The 12003-nt window shown below is 42.5% G+C and overlaps 1 pseudogene; it reads right to left on the minus strand.

Moving 5' to 3' along the window:
• The window catches only part of LOC112070422 (sortilin-like), a 27211-nt pseudogene extending 17332 nt beyond the window's left edge, over positions 1-9879 (minus strand).
• Between the last annotated feature and the right edge of the window lie 2124 nt (positions 9880-12003).

Consider the following 12003-nt stretch of genomic DNA (forward strand, 5'->3'; position numbering starts at 1 on the left):
CTGTCTGTCTGTCTGTCTGTCTCGTTCTGTCTGTCTGTCTGTCTGTCTCCAGTCTCTACTAACCCTGATATGTCTGTCTTAGTTCCTACTAACCCTGATATGTCTGTCTCAGTTCTACTAACCCTGATATGTCTGTCTCAGTTCTATTAACCCTGATATGTCTGTCTCTGTTCTTACTAACCCTGATATGTCTGTCTTAGTCCTACTAAACCTGATATGTCTGTCTTCAGTTTACTAACCCTGATATGTCTGTCTCAGTCTACTCTAACCTGATATGTCTGTCTCAGTTCTACTAACCTACCAGTATGTCTGTCTCAGTCTACTAACCCTGATATGTTCTGTCTTAGTCCTTACTAACCCTGATATGTCTGTCTCAGTTCTACTAACCCTGATATGTCTGTCTCATGTTCTATTAACCCTGATATGTCTGTCTCAGTCTCTACTAACTCTACCCTGATATGTCTGTCTCAGTCTATCTAACCCTGATATGTCTGTCTCAGTCACTAACCCTGATATGTCTGTCTCAGTTCTATCTACCCTGATATGTCTGTCTCAGTTCTACTAACCCTGATATGTCTGCTCAGTTCCATGTAACCCTGATATGTCTGTCTCAGTTCTACTAACCCTGATATGTCTGTCTCAGTCTACTAACCCTGATATGTCTGTCTCAGTCCTACTAACCCTGATATGTCTGTCTCAGTTCTACTAACTCTAACCCAGATATGTCTGTCTCAGTCCTACTAACCCTGATATGTCTGTCTTTAGTCCTACTAACCCTGATATGTCTGTCTCAGTTCTTACTACCCTGATATGTCTGTCTCAGTTCTATTAACCCTGATGTCTGTCTCAGTCCTACTAACTCTAACCCTGATATGTCTGTCTCAGTTCTATTAACCCTGATATGTCTGTCTCAGTCCTACTAACCCTGATATGTCTGTCTCAGTTCTTAAACCCTGATATGTCTGTCTCAGTTCTACTAACCCTGATATGTCTGTCTCAGTTCTATAACCCTGATATGTCTGTCTCAGTTCTACTAACCCTGATAGTCTGTCTCAGTCCTACTAACCCTGATATGTCTGTCTCAGTTCATTAACTAACCCTGATATGTCTGTCTCAGTTCTATTAACCCTGATATGTCTGTCTCAGTTCTACTAACCCTGATATGTCTGTCTTCAGTTCTACTAACTAACCCTGATATGTCTGTCTCAGTTCTACTAACCCTGATATGTCTGTCTCAGTTCTACTAACCCTGATATGTCTGTCTCAGTTCTACTAACCCTGATATGTCTGTCTCAGTTCTATTAACCCTGATATGTCTGTCTCAGTCCTACTAACTCTAACCTGATATGTCTGCTCAGTCCTACTAACCCTGATATGTCTGTCTCAGTCCTACTAACCTGATATGTCTGTCTCAGTCTACTAACCCTGATATGTCTGTCTCAGTCCTACTACTCTGATATGTCGTCTCAGTCCTACTAACCCTGATATGTCTGTCTCAGTCCTACTAACTCTGATATGTCTGTCTCAGTCTACTAACCTGATATGTCTGTTCTCAGTCCTACTAAACCTGATATGTCTGTCTCAGTCCTACTAACTCTGAGTATGTCTGTCTCAGTTCCTACTAACCGATATTGTCTGTCTCACGTCCAGACATATCAGGGTTAGTAGAACTGAGACAGACATATCAGGGTTAGTAGAACTGAAACAGACATATAAGGGTTAGCAGGCTTAGACAGCCATAGATCTAGATGAGATGTACAGTTTCAGACACGATCGGTGCTGAGCAAAATACATGAGTAAACTTTCATGTTTAATCTAAAGACGGATCCATGTGGCTCATATGTCCTTTGTCTGTACTTGAAAAGCATGTGTGAGTGTGTGAGTTAGAATGTGTGAAAGAGAGAGAGGGAGAGAAATTGAGATAGTAACAGAGACTAGAGTGTATGCGTGTGACAGAGTGTGTGTAAGATGTGTGTGTTTGAGTGAGTTGCGATGACGTTCACTCCTTTCCTCTACAGTACCTCCTGGATTGTCCACATGCATGAAGATCATGTCCTCATCCCCATCCAGAACCGAGTAGAACTGGAAACACACACACATGTATACAGGTGAGAATATGAATCATTAACACATGTGTGCAACTGTTTGCGTTATTGTAATGCCTCCCCCAATTAGTTGCTTACATGAGTATGCATGCTTGCGTGTGTGTGTGTGTGTGTGTTGTGTGTGTGTGTGTGTGTGTGTTCTCCCATTTCTAAGCCGTTAACGTGAGAGAATATCTTTGTTTCTGTCTCGTCAGCAAGATACAGTTTGGGAGGGAGTTGAGGGAGAGAGAGGAGAGCAGGGGGTGGTATGTGTGTGTGTCTTTGTCTGTGGCTAGACCAGGTGTGTGCATCTGTCGTTACGTTATGTGTTGTAATGGAAAGTTGCCAAACGGTCTCCTCCTGATATGACCAAACGTCTTTCAAACCCCTACTTCCTCTTTCAAGAACTTCTAGACCAGACCCTTAGTGACAGTTACTGTATCTTGTAGTTACTTTGTCACAATGTGGTTTTTAATCTGTACTATGTCTTGTCAATTGTTGTGACAGATTCTTTACCGTGTACTTGACGAAATGCTGTCACCCTGATCTGGAATTTTGAGATATTTTAAAATGAATTTATGACAGAGGGACAGATAGAGGGACAGAGACAGAGCGAGAGGGGGAACAGAGAGACAGGAGAAGACAGGGACAGGAAGACAACAGTACAGAGGAAAAGGAGAGATGGACAAGGGTAGGATTGTGGCGGTCATGAAATTATGCCAGCCGGTGATTGTCAAGCAAATAACTGCCGGTCTCACGGTTAATGAACGTTATTAATTGTATTATTTTATAGTATGAAGAATACAATCGAACATAGATTCATAAAATAGAAAGGATCTTTTCTCCAAACGATATCAAAGGAAGTGCGCACATGCGGCTATTCTGTGTTGAGCAGTTAACAAAGAAACTGGTCCTCCTATATTCTTAATTTAGAGTTATTTATGCAACTTTAGTTGTGACACAAACGTTGGGCTATATGTTCAGATTTTTATACATTCTAAGGCTGTATGATGCGACTCTAATATTGATCAAAAAAATAGTTGCATGAAAGGCATGAGCTCTTATTTGTTTCTTGTTCAAGCTACACACACTTCATCAGTCTCTCATTCACAATTTGACAAGCACTTGATAGTTTTCTCACCAGGCCTCAAATTTCCCGGCGGCATCCCCCTTGTGTGGACGTAATGCCCCCCCCAAAAATCCATGCCTTTGTGGCCAAAGTGGCCATTTGGCTGAAAATTATTATTATAATTCCCCTCTCCCAGCTGCCGTGCTCCGAAGCACCTCTCACTCACATGGTTCTCTCAGATATCTACATTTTTAATATCCAATGCCCGTCACGTGATCGCATCCTTCTCACAGGCATTTCAGCTAAGAAGTAGGATACAAGTGAATGAAGACAGACACATCGGGGGACGCAACTCCGAATTCCCAGGCCCATATTGAAGATGTTAGAACTGTCCACTACTTTTCATCAGCCAATAAGATGAGTGGGCCTAACGAACAGCAGAACAATAGCCTATGTCAATCTACTATCCCCCATATGTCACGGATTCCCCGGTACTGCTGCCCTTCCGTGTACCAATTCCGGAGGTCTACGTCACCGGCCTCTAGGCGTCATTAAACTGTCTCATTACGCACACCTGATTCCAATTCCCCTGATTAGTAATTGTATATATGTGTCCTCTGTTCACCTTTGTCTTGTGGGTTATTGTTCCCATGGCCGTTGGTCTGTGAGTACCTATGCCTTATTTCGGCTTTCGTGCTGTGTGTATTGTGCACTTGTTATTACGGGTCTCGTCCCATGTTATGTTGTGCATTTGTTATTACGGGTCTCGCCCTGTGTATTTCTTAGAGGTTTTACCTCGCTCTTTTGTTTGGGTTACATTCCTGTGTTTTTGTATACGTGTTTGTTTTGGTCTTTGTCCCCGTGCCACTCGCATCAAAAATACGTTTAAAAGCAATGGTGGTAACAGATCAGAACGTTTAGCTTAAAATGTTGATAAACTATTCGGCTATTTCTTCACATTATAAGCGCAGCAATGCGCACACGGCAGTAGGCTATAAGTGCGAACGTTCCAAAATGCAATCAATTAGCGAGAAAACTGTCCTTGAAAGTGACGGCAAATGTGATTATGCATACAATGCTGTATTATAAAGGTGCATTTTTATGGTGAAAATTATCTTCCGCAAACTTGAAACTCACGTGCAGCTTATATATGCCAGTTTGGCTCTATACCAGTTACAGAGCGGATTAATATGCCTAATTTTAGGAAGTTATTTGGCTACTTTAGTTGTGATACAAACATTATCAAAACATATAGGCCTATGGGCTAGGCTACATGAGGTGTGTGACTATGATTTGAAAAAGTCGCAAAAAAAGGCATGCACTGTTTCTTCCCTTACTTACTGCACAAGCTGGGCATCATTCACAACTGATCATATATCATTCACAAGTGATAGGCTTATATTGTCACCCATCAGACTATTCATAATTTAATGTTGTCTTTACATACTAAATAATATGTCTGAAATTAGGTTTGATTTAGAATGGGCCATTATCATGCACCTGTCTCAGAACAGAGGCATGGGGAAATACTTAAATAGAAGACGCTTTTCCCATGGTTCATTTTCATGCCAGTCAGGTAGGCTATACTCCTGTTGTAAAGCAAAGCAATGTGCTTAATATTAGGCCATCAAAACTCTGTTTTCTCACACAATTGCATAGCCTATAGAAATGTTGCTCAACATGAACTCATGGGCCCTCGTGAAGTGTTTGATTTGATTTTTGATTACATTTGCATTGATGTCAGAGTGATTAGATGGACAATAGAGTGCTAGTACCAGGCAGGTAGCAATTTTTGTAGGCTACTAATGACCATCAGCAGCATCAGAGCTTGGAGAAGCCTAATTACCGTGACTAAACGGTCACGTGGTATTTGTACTGCCGTCATTACTCTATTACCCGTGTGGCGGTAATGACGGTTACCATAACAACCATAGACAGGGACAATAGATGAAGTGAGGACTGAGGGGACATAGTGGGGTACAGAGGGACATAATGGACAGACAGACAGACAGACAGACAGACAGACAGACAGACAGGAGCTGTCCTACCTGCTCAGTGGAGGCGGAGGGTACTGGGCCTTGTTGAAGTGGTCCCCTTGGTCTGAGGACACATATGACACGTGGGCTCCCTAGGAGAGAATCACTTAGTCACAACAGATCTAACCAAGGCTCCCTGGAAGAGAATCACTTAGTCACAACACAGATCTAACCAAGGCTCCCTGGGAGAGAATCACTTAGTCACAACACAGATCTAACCAAGTAAGAACCACAATGTTGGTGTAGAACTGGACCAATGAAAGGCAGAGTGAGTGGAAATAAACACAGAGTGTAAATTATTGTATATGTCAGCTTAAATGTTGATACCCGTGTGTGTTTGTGTGTGTGTGTGTGCATGTATGTGTACGCTTGCTTGCATGAGTATGCATGCTTGCGGTGTGTGTGTGTGTTGTGTGTGTGTGGTGTGTGTGTGTGTGTGTGTGTGTGTGGGTGTGGTGTGTGTGTGTGTGTGTGTCTGTGTGTGTGTGTGTGTGTGTTTGGTTGCATCAGTGTGTGTGTCTCACCAGTGTCTCTATGACTGAGGTGAAGAGGAAGCTCCTACATAGCCGAAGGAGAAGATGCTGTGTGCCACGGTGGTGAACGTCTTTCCCCAGGTTCTTCTGTCCTCTTCAGGAACAGCTCTCCTCTTCTGTCTGCCTCCACTAACGACACAACACATTACTAGACCAGCGCCCAAACAGAAGAAAACGAACTTGTCGCTATTTTTTTGGTTTCAAAATGTTTTGCTACGGTGTGTACTAATGAATACCACCCTGCTCTCACCTGTTCCTTTGGGACTGAAGCTGAAGAAGAGAGTGATGCCGGAGCCCCTGGCAAAATAAGGAGAGAGAGAGAGACCCAGTTAATAATCATATTTATTACATGTTGTTACTTTTTATTACATAGGGGCAAATCCTATAACTTACACTCAAGTAATTTTCACTTAAGTCTCCCATTGATTGATATCAATGCATGACTAAGTGAAAATGTGCCTTTAGTGACTTAACAAATAGGAGCTTCTCACGCCTACCAAACACACAATAGTTGCCACCAGACCTGGGCTAAACATTCCAATTCAGTCAAACAACAGACAACAGACTGTAGACGTGTGTGCTTTATGAGCTCTGTGGGTTTACTACACTGATGTATTGAAGTCAGTATTTAGATTGAACACGACACACCTCCTCTCTTTGTCTGGGCACGGCTGATCAAACTGAGCTTTGTGGTGTGTGTGTGTGTGTGTGTATGTGTGTGTGCCCCGTTTGTTCTCACCACATGAAAGATTGTGTTCCTTCATGAACCTTTGTCCACACAGCCCCAAAGTCCAGAGAAAGCCACAGGCCGCCCTGCAAGTGAGAAAAGCATAGGAGAATGTGTATTTAATGCTGGAATATGACCCGACCAAATTCCCATAGAAATGTGAGTTATAGATCGGTAATTCTCATTGAAAGCAAGTCTAAGAAGCGGTAGATCTGTTTTATCTGTGCTATTTCTATGCTTCCTGTTATTAAGTTTAGTTTTTGCGTCTTTTACTTTTGGTTTTGTACACCAGCTTCAAACAGCTGAAAATATGATATTTTTGGTTGTGGAAAATATATTTCACAGCGGTTTAGATGGTACAATGATTCTCTACACTATACTTGTTTGTTTTGTCACATAAACTGAAATTAGGTTAACTATTATAATTTTTTCTACCAGGAAATGGCAGAGTGATTTTTACATATGGCACCTTTATGTATGTGTGTATGTGTGTGTGTGTGTTTGGGTACGTATGTGTGAGGTGAGTGTGATCACAAAGAGATAAAGAGCATGTTTGTTTATTTACTCACATCTATGCTGATGACCACTAAGTACTCGGGATTCAAGAAGTGGAAGGTGATTGGCTGGGCCGGGTGAAAAGGCAGCTGAACAGACTTAAACGACACTCCGGCATCAGTTGAGGTAAAGATGACGCCACCGGGGTTGTCCAAAACCGGTGTGTCTGCAGTCAGAATCACCTGTCAATCAGAACAAGCACCATCGGTGATGGGAGGTTGCCTTAACGTGCATCTCAATAGTCTAAACTGGCTTCCTCCCCTTGTCTTCTCTATTGTCTTCATATAAATCACCTCCCCCAACATAAAACTATGAGGCCTCATCCTGGGGTGTATTCATTAGACGCCAAACAGACAAAAACAAACTGCAACAGACCTGAATTTGTCCAATAAGAAGTGCTTGCTTTTGTTTCTGAACATTTTCCATTGCAAATTGTTTTGCTACGTTGTGCCCTAATGGATACCACCCTGTTGTGGTTGTTTAGGAGTAATGGGTTTGGTGGTTTTGTTGTTCTCACTGTCTAGTCTTCACACCAGTGTTCTGAGCAGCGTGACCACAGTGGCATGTGGAGGAGTGTTGAAACTGAGCTGTGGTGGCTCAAGCTGATTGGACAGCAAGAACCAAGACGGCTGACGTGTCTGCACAAGCACGCCAGACAGTCACTAACACACACACATACACACAGACATGCAGACACACACACAGACTGTCATCAGCCAGAATGCTTTCCTGCATGTACACTTGTGATCAGGCAGCTTACCTGTTGAGAGTTCCCTGGTCCAGCCAGAAGTCCAAATTCCTTCCTTATGAAGGTGTTGTTGATGAGATGAGAAATATCATGGAAAGACTTGCCATAGTCTGCACTGAGAGGGGAGTATAACAAGCCAAAATGTCAGAACACTGGCTCAATTCATCTAGAGACACAAACAGACAGACAGACATATTGCCACCATCCACTAACCTGCGGTACAATCGTGAAGAACCGCCCTCGAAGAAGGAATCTAGAGGAGCACTGATTGTAGACAACACCAAGATTACCTGGTGGGACACAAATTAACACTTGACTAAACTTCACCATAACTGTACTATTACGAGTTTATGCACAGTTAGCAATTCCCATTTATCCACTCAATCACTCACTCAATCAATTAATCACTCAATCAACAAATCAATCAATTAACCAATCACTCAATCAATCAATCAACCAAATTAAAAAACTGTTGTCAAAGGTTTAAAAGGTTTCCTCTATCCTCGTCCCCTTTCCTTTCCTTCATCTGCATCGATGTGAGAGAACTGGACAGGTGAAAGCAAATTCCCTGTAGGCATCTATCATGTTTCCTCACTGTCTGGTTACCGCAGGTGAAAGAGAGGAAACGAGGGGAGGAAGCTACTCCAGCATACTGAGCTGCACCCCTTTCAGATGCACCCAATGAGTGATGATGACAATGATGCTACATCCATCATCCATTAAGTGACGACCATACGTACTCCTGTCCCGTCTCCAACCCATGTGACAGTAAAACTGGAGCCATCGTCACCATGAAACCCTGTCTGAAGGGAGAGAGAGAAAGAGAGAGAGAGAGAGAGAGAGAGAGAGAGAGAGAGAGAGAGAGAGAGAGAGAAGAGGAGAGTGAAAGATAGATAGAGAGAGAGACAGAGACAAAGAGAGAGACAAAGAGAGAGACAGAGACAGAGAGAGAGAGAGAGAGAGAGAGAGAGAGAGAGAGAGAGAGAGAGAGAGAGAGAGAGAGAGGAGAGAGAGATGAGAGAGAGAGCACAGAGAGAGAGAGAGAGAGAGAGAGAGGAGAGAGAGAGAGAGAGAGAGAGAGAAGAGAGAGACATAAGATGAGGGACAGTGTCTGACAGACCACAACCTGCACATGTCCTCTATGCTTATTGTTATTATTCAATGCATGGTTATTTTTACCCTTGGTTATTTTTGTTACTGTTGTCCAGTTGACAATATTGATTATTATTAATTATGTAAATATTGTAAATCTCCAAAGAAAGCTTTGGCACATTATCACGTCATGCCAATAAAGCAAATTGAATTGAATTGAGAAAGAGAGCGAGTGAGACTCAACTTAATCTTTTTCGTCACATACACCCATAACACCACACCTTCAGAGCTGATGGACCTTATGACAACCCAAGTAGCCCTACCCTCAAAACTATCACACACAAAATCATTAATAAAGCAAGCATTAATCATCATGATGACATATTATGATACATTTGCATTTATTTATGCAATTGCATAAGAAAACTGCGGTGTTGATGCTATAGTAATTGATAAAGCACGTCAAAAACAGCACTGACATAGCTCTCACCTCGTGTGTATTTTGATCCAACACCCGGTGTTCTAATGGTGTGAGAGGGAGTTTACAAGCGGTGAAAGTGGGTCTTGGAGAAGCTGTGGTATCCCTCTCTGGCCGTGAGAGGACTTGGCGTTGGTCCCCATCTTGCTGAGTCTGATGGAAAGACACCGTTCTCCGGTTTCGTTGCTCTTTGCACTGACCCCCCACACCCAGAAGAAGCAAGCATGCCCCACCGAGGACCAAAAGTCTCCAAGTCATTTTGATGTGGYGGGCTAAATAATGGTAAAGTCCCAAATCCCACAGTTCGGGTCATGTATGACAGACTAGCTAGCACTGCCTATTGCTTCAGGCGACAAATGACAAGTGTCGCACTTGAATGGCTGGGGGGCGGAGAGACACATGTTTGACGAGTCATTTACCTAAAATCTGCTGCCAGTGGGTATATCAACGGTTGTTCGCCCCCATGCCGCATCCAAGTGATGTCCATACATATATATACTACAAAACCTCTTTCATATCAGCCACTATAACGCCTTTGCAAATACTAATAGTAAGCTAAGCCTATAGCAGCCTATGACTCAATGTTAACGCTATAGTAGCTATAGGCTAAATTCCCTGTAGCATAACAAGTAATTTATGTATTACAAGTGTGAGAAAGGTATCTCCCACCATAGCAACATATATACAGTAGTCTGCAAAGTATTACTACATAGAACTAAGCAATCTGCCTAATAGATGTAATGTCATCAGCAACTATTTATGCGCTTCTCCCTTGTCCGGCACACAGTAAAACAACTGTTCCAACACCGCGAGATAGCGCAGTTGGCCTATAAGAGAACAGTGTAGCCACTCGTACCAATTCCTTTAGTGTTTTTTTTTTTACAAGTTCACGTAGACCTGTTGTTTCTGATTAGTTGACTTGGCTAGAGGGAGAGAGGAGACTTAGTAACATTTACATTCAATAGGTCCCTCAGCGCTCAATAACATTTTTGAGGAGACCATCATTAGACAGGCAAGAAAGATCATATCGGACCTCACACGTGTACTGAACATTGAGTCCCAGCTGATGCAACCAGGAAGGTGTTAAAGGGCAAGATTTCTCGAAGTGGGGTCCGGGGACCACTGGCCAAATCTCAAAATACTATATATATATATTATTTTGAGATTCACTATGCAAGGGCATTGTACAACATGATGTGACTAGTAGCACCAGTGGCTAATAGCCTGGTGCATTTAATTATTTTATATACATTTAATTATTTTATTAATATTTTATTAATATATATATATAAACTGGGTGGTTCGAGGCCTCAACACTGATTGGCTGACAGCCGTTGTATATCAGACCGTATACCATGTGTATGACAAAACATTTATTTTTACTGCTCTAATTACGTTGGTAACCAGTTTATAATAGCAATAAGGCACCTCGGGGTTTGTGATATATGGCCAATATACCACGGCTAAGGGCTATGTCCAGGCATACCGCGATGCGTCGTGCCTAAGAACAGCCCCATATACCACACCTCCTCAGGCCTTATTGCTTAAATATATATTATATGTATACACTACCGTTCAAAAGTCACTTAAAAATGTCCTTGTTTTCCATGAAAACATACATGAAATGAGTTGCAAAATGAATAGGAAATATAGTCAAGACGTTGACAAGGTTAATAAATAATGATTTTAAATTGAAATAATAATTGTGTCGTTCAAACTTTGCTTTCGTCAAAGAATCCTCCATTTGCAGCAATTACAACCTTGCAGACCTTTGGCATTCTAGTTGGCTTGATGGGCACTTCTTACGTACCACACGGTCAAGCTTCTCCCACAACAGCTCAATAGGGTTGAGATCCGGTGACTCTGCTGGCCACTCCATTATAGACAGAATACCAGCTGACTGCTTCTTCCCTAAATAGTTCTTGCATAGTTTGGAGCTGTGCTTTGGGTCATTGTCCTGTTGTAGGAGGAAATTGGCTCCAATTAAGCGCCGTCCTCAGGGTATGGCATGGCGTTCCAAAATGGAGTGATAGCTTTCCTTCATCAAGATCCCTTTTACCCTGTACAAATCTCCCACTTAACCACCACCAAAGCACCCCCAGACCATCACATTGCCTCCACCTTGCTTGACAGGTGGAGTCATGCACTCCTCCAGCATCTTTTCATTTTTTCTGCATCTCACGAATGTTCTTCTTTGTGATCCGAACACCTCAAACTTAGATTCGTCTGTCCATAACACTTTTTTCCAATCTTCCTCTGTCCAGTGTCTGTGTTCTTTTGCCCATCTTAATCTTTTATTTTTATTGGCCAGTCTGAGATATGGCTTTTTCTTTGCAACTCTGCCTAGAAGGCCAGCATCCCGGAGTCGCCTCTTCACTGTTGACGTTGAGACTGGTGTTTTGCGGGTACTATTTAATGAAGCTGCCAGTTGAGGACTTGTGAGGCATCTGTTTCTCAAACTAGACACTCTAATGTACTTGTCCTCTTGCTCAGTTGTGCACCGGGGCCTCCCACTCCTCTTTCTATTCTGGTTAGAGCCAGTTTGCGCTGTTCTGTGAAGGGAGTAGTACACAGCGTTGTACAAGATCTTCAGTTTATTGGCAATTTGTCACATTCAATAGCCTTCATTTCTCAGAACAAGAATAGACTGACGAGTAGCAGAAGAAAGTTATTAGAGTCTG

This window comes from Salvelinus sp. IW2-2015, unplaced genomic scaffold (genome assembly GCF_002910315.2).
Source record: "Salvelinus sp. IW2-2015 unplaced genomic scaffold, ASM291031v2 Un_scaffold1321, whole genome shotgun sequence".
Classification (NCBI taxonomy): Eukaryota; Metazoa; Chordata; class Actinopteri; order Salmoniformes; family Salmonidae; genus Salvelinus; species Salvelinus sp. IW2-2015.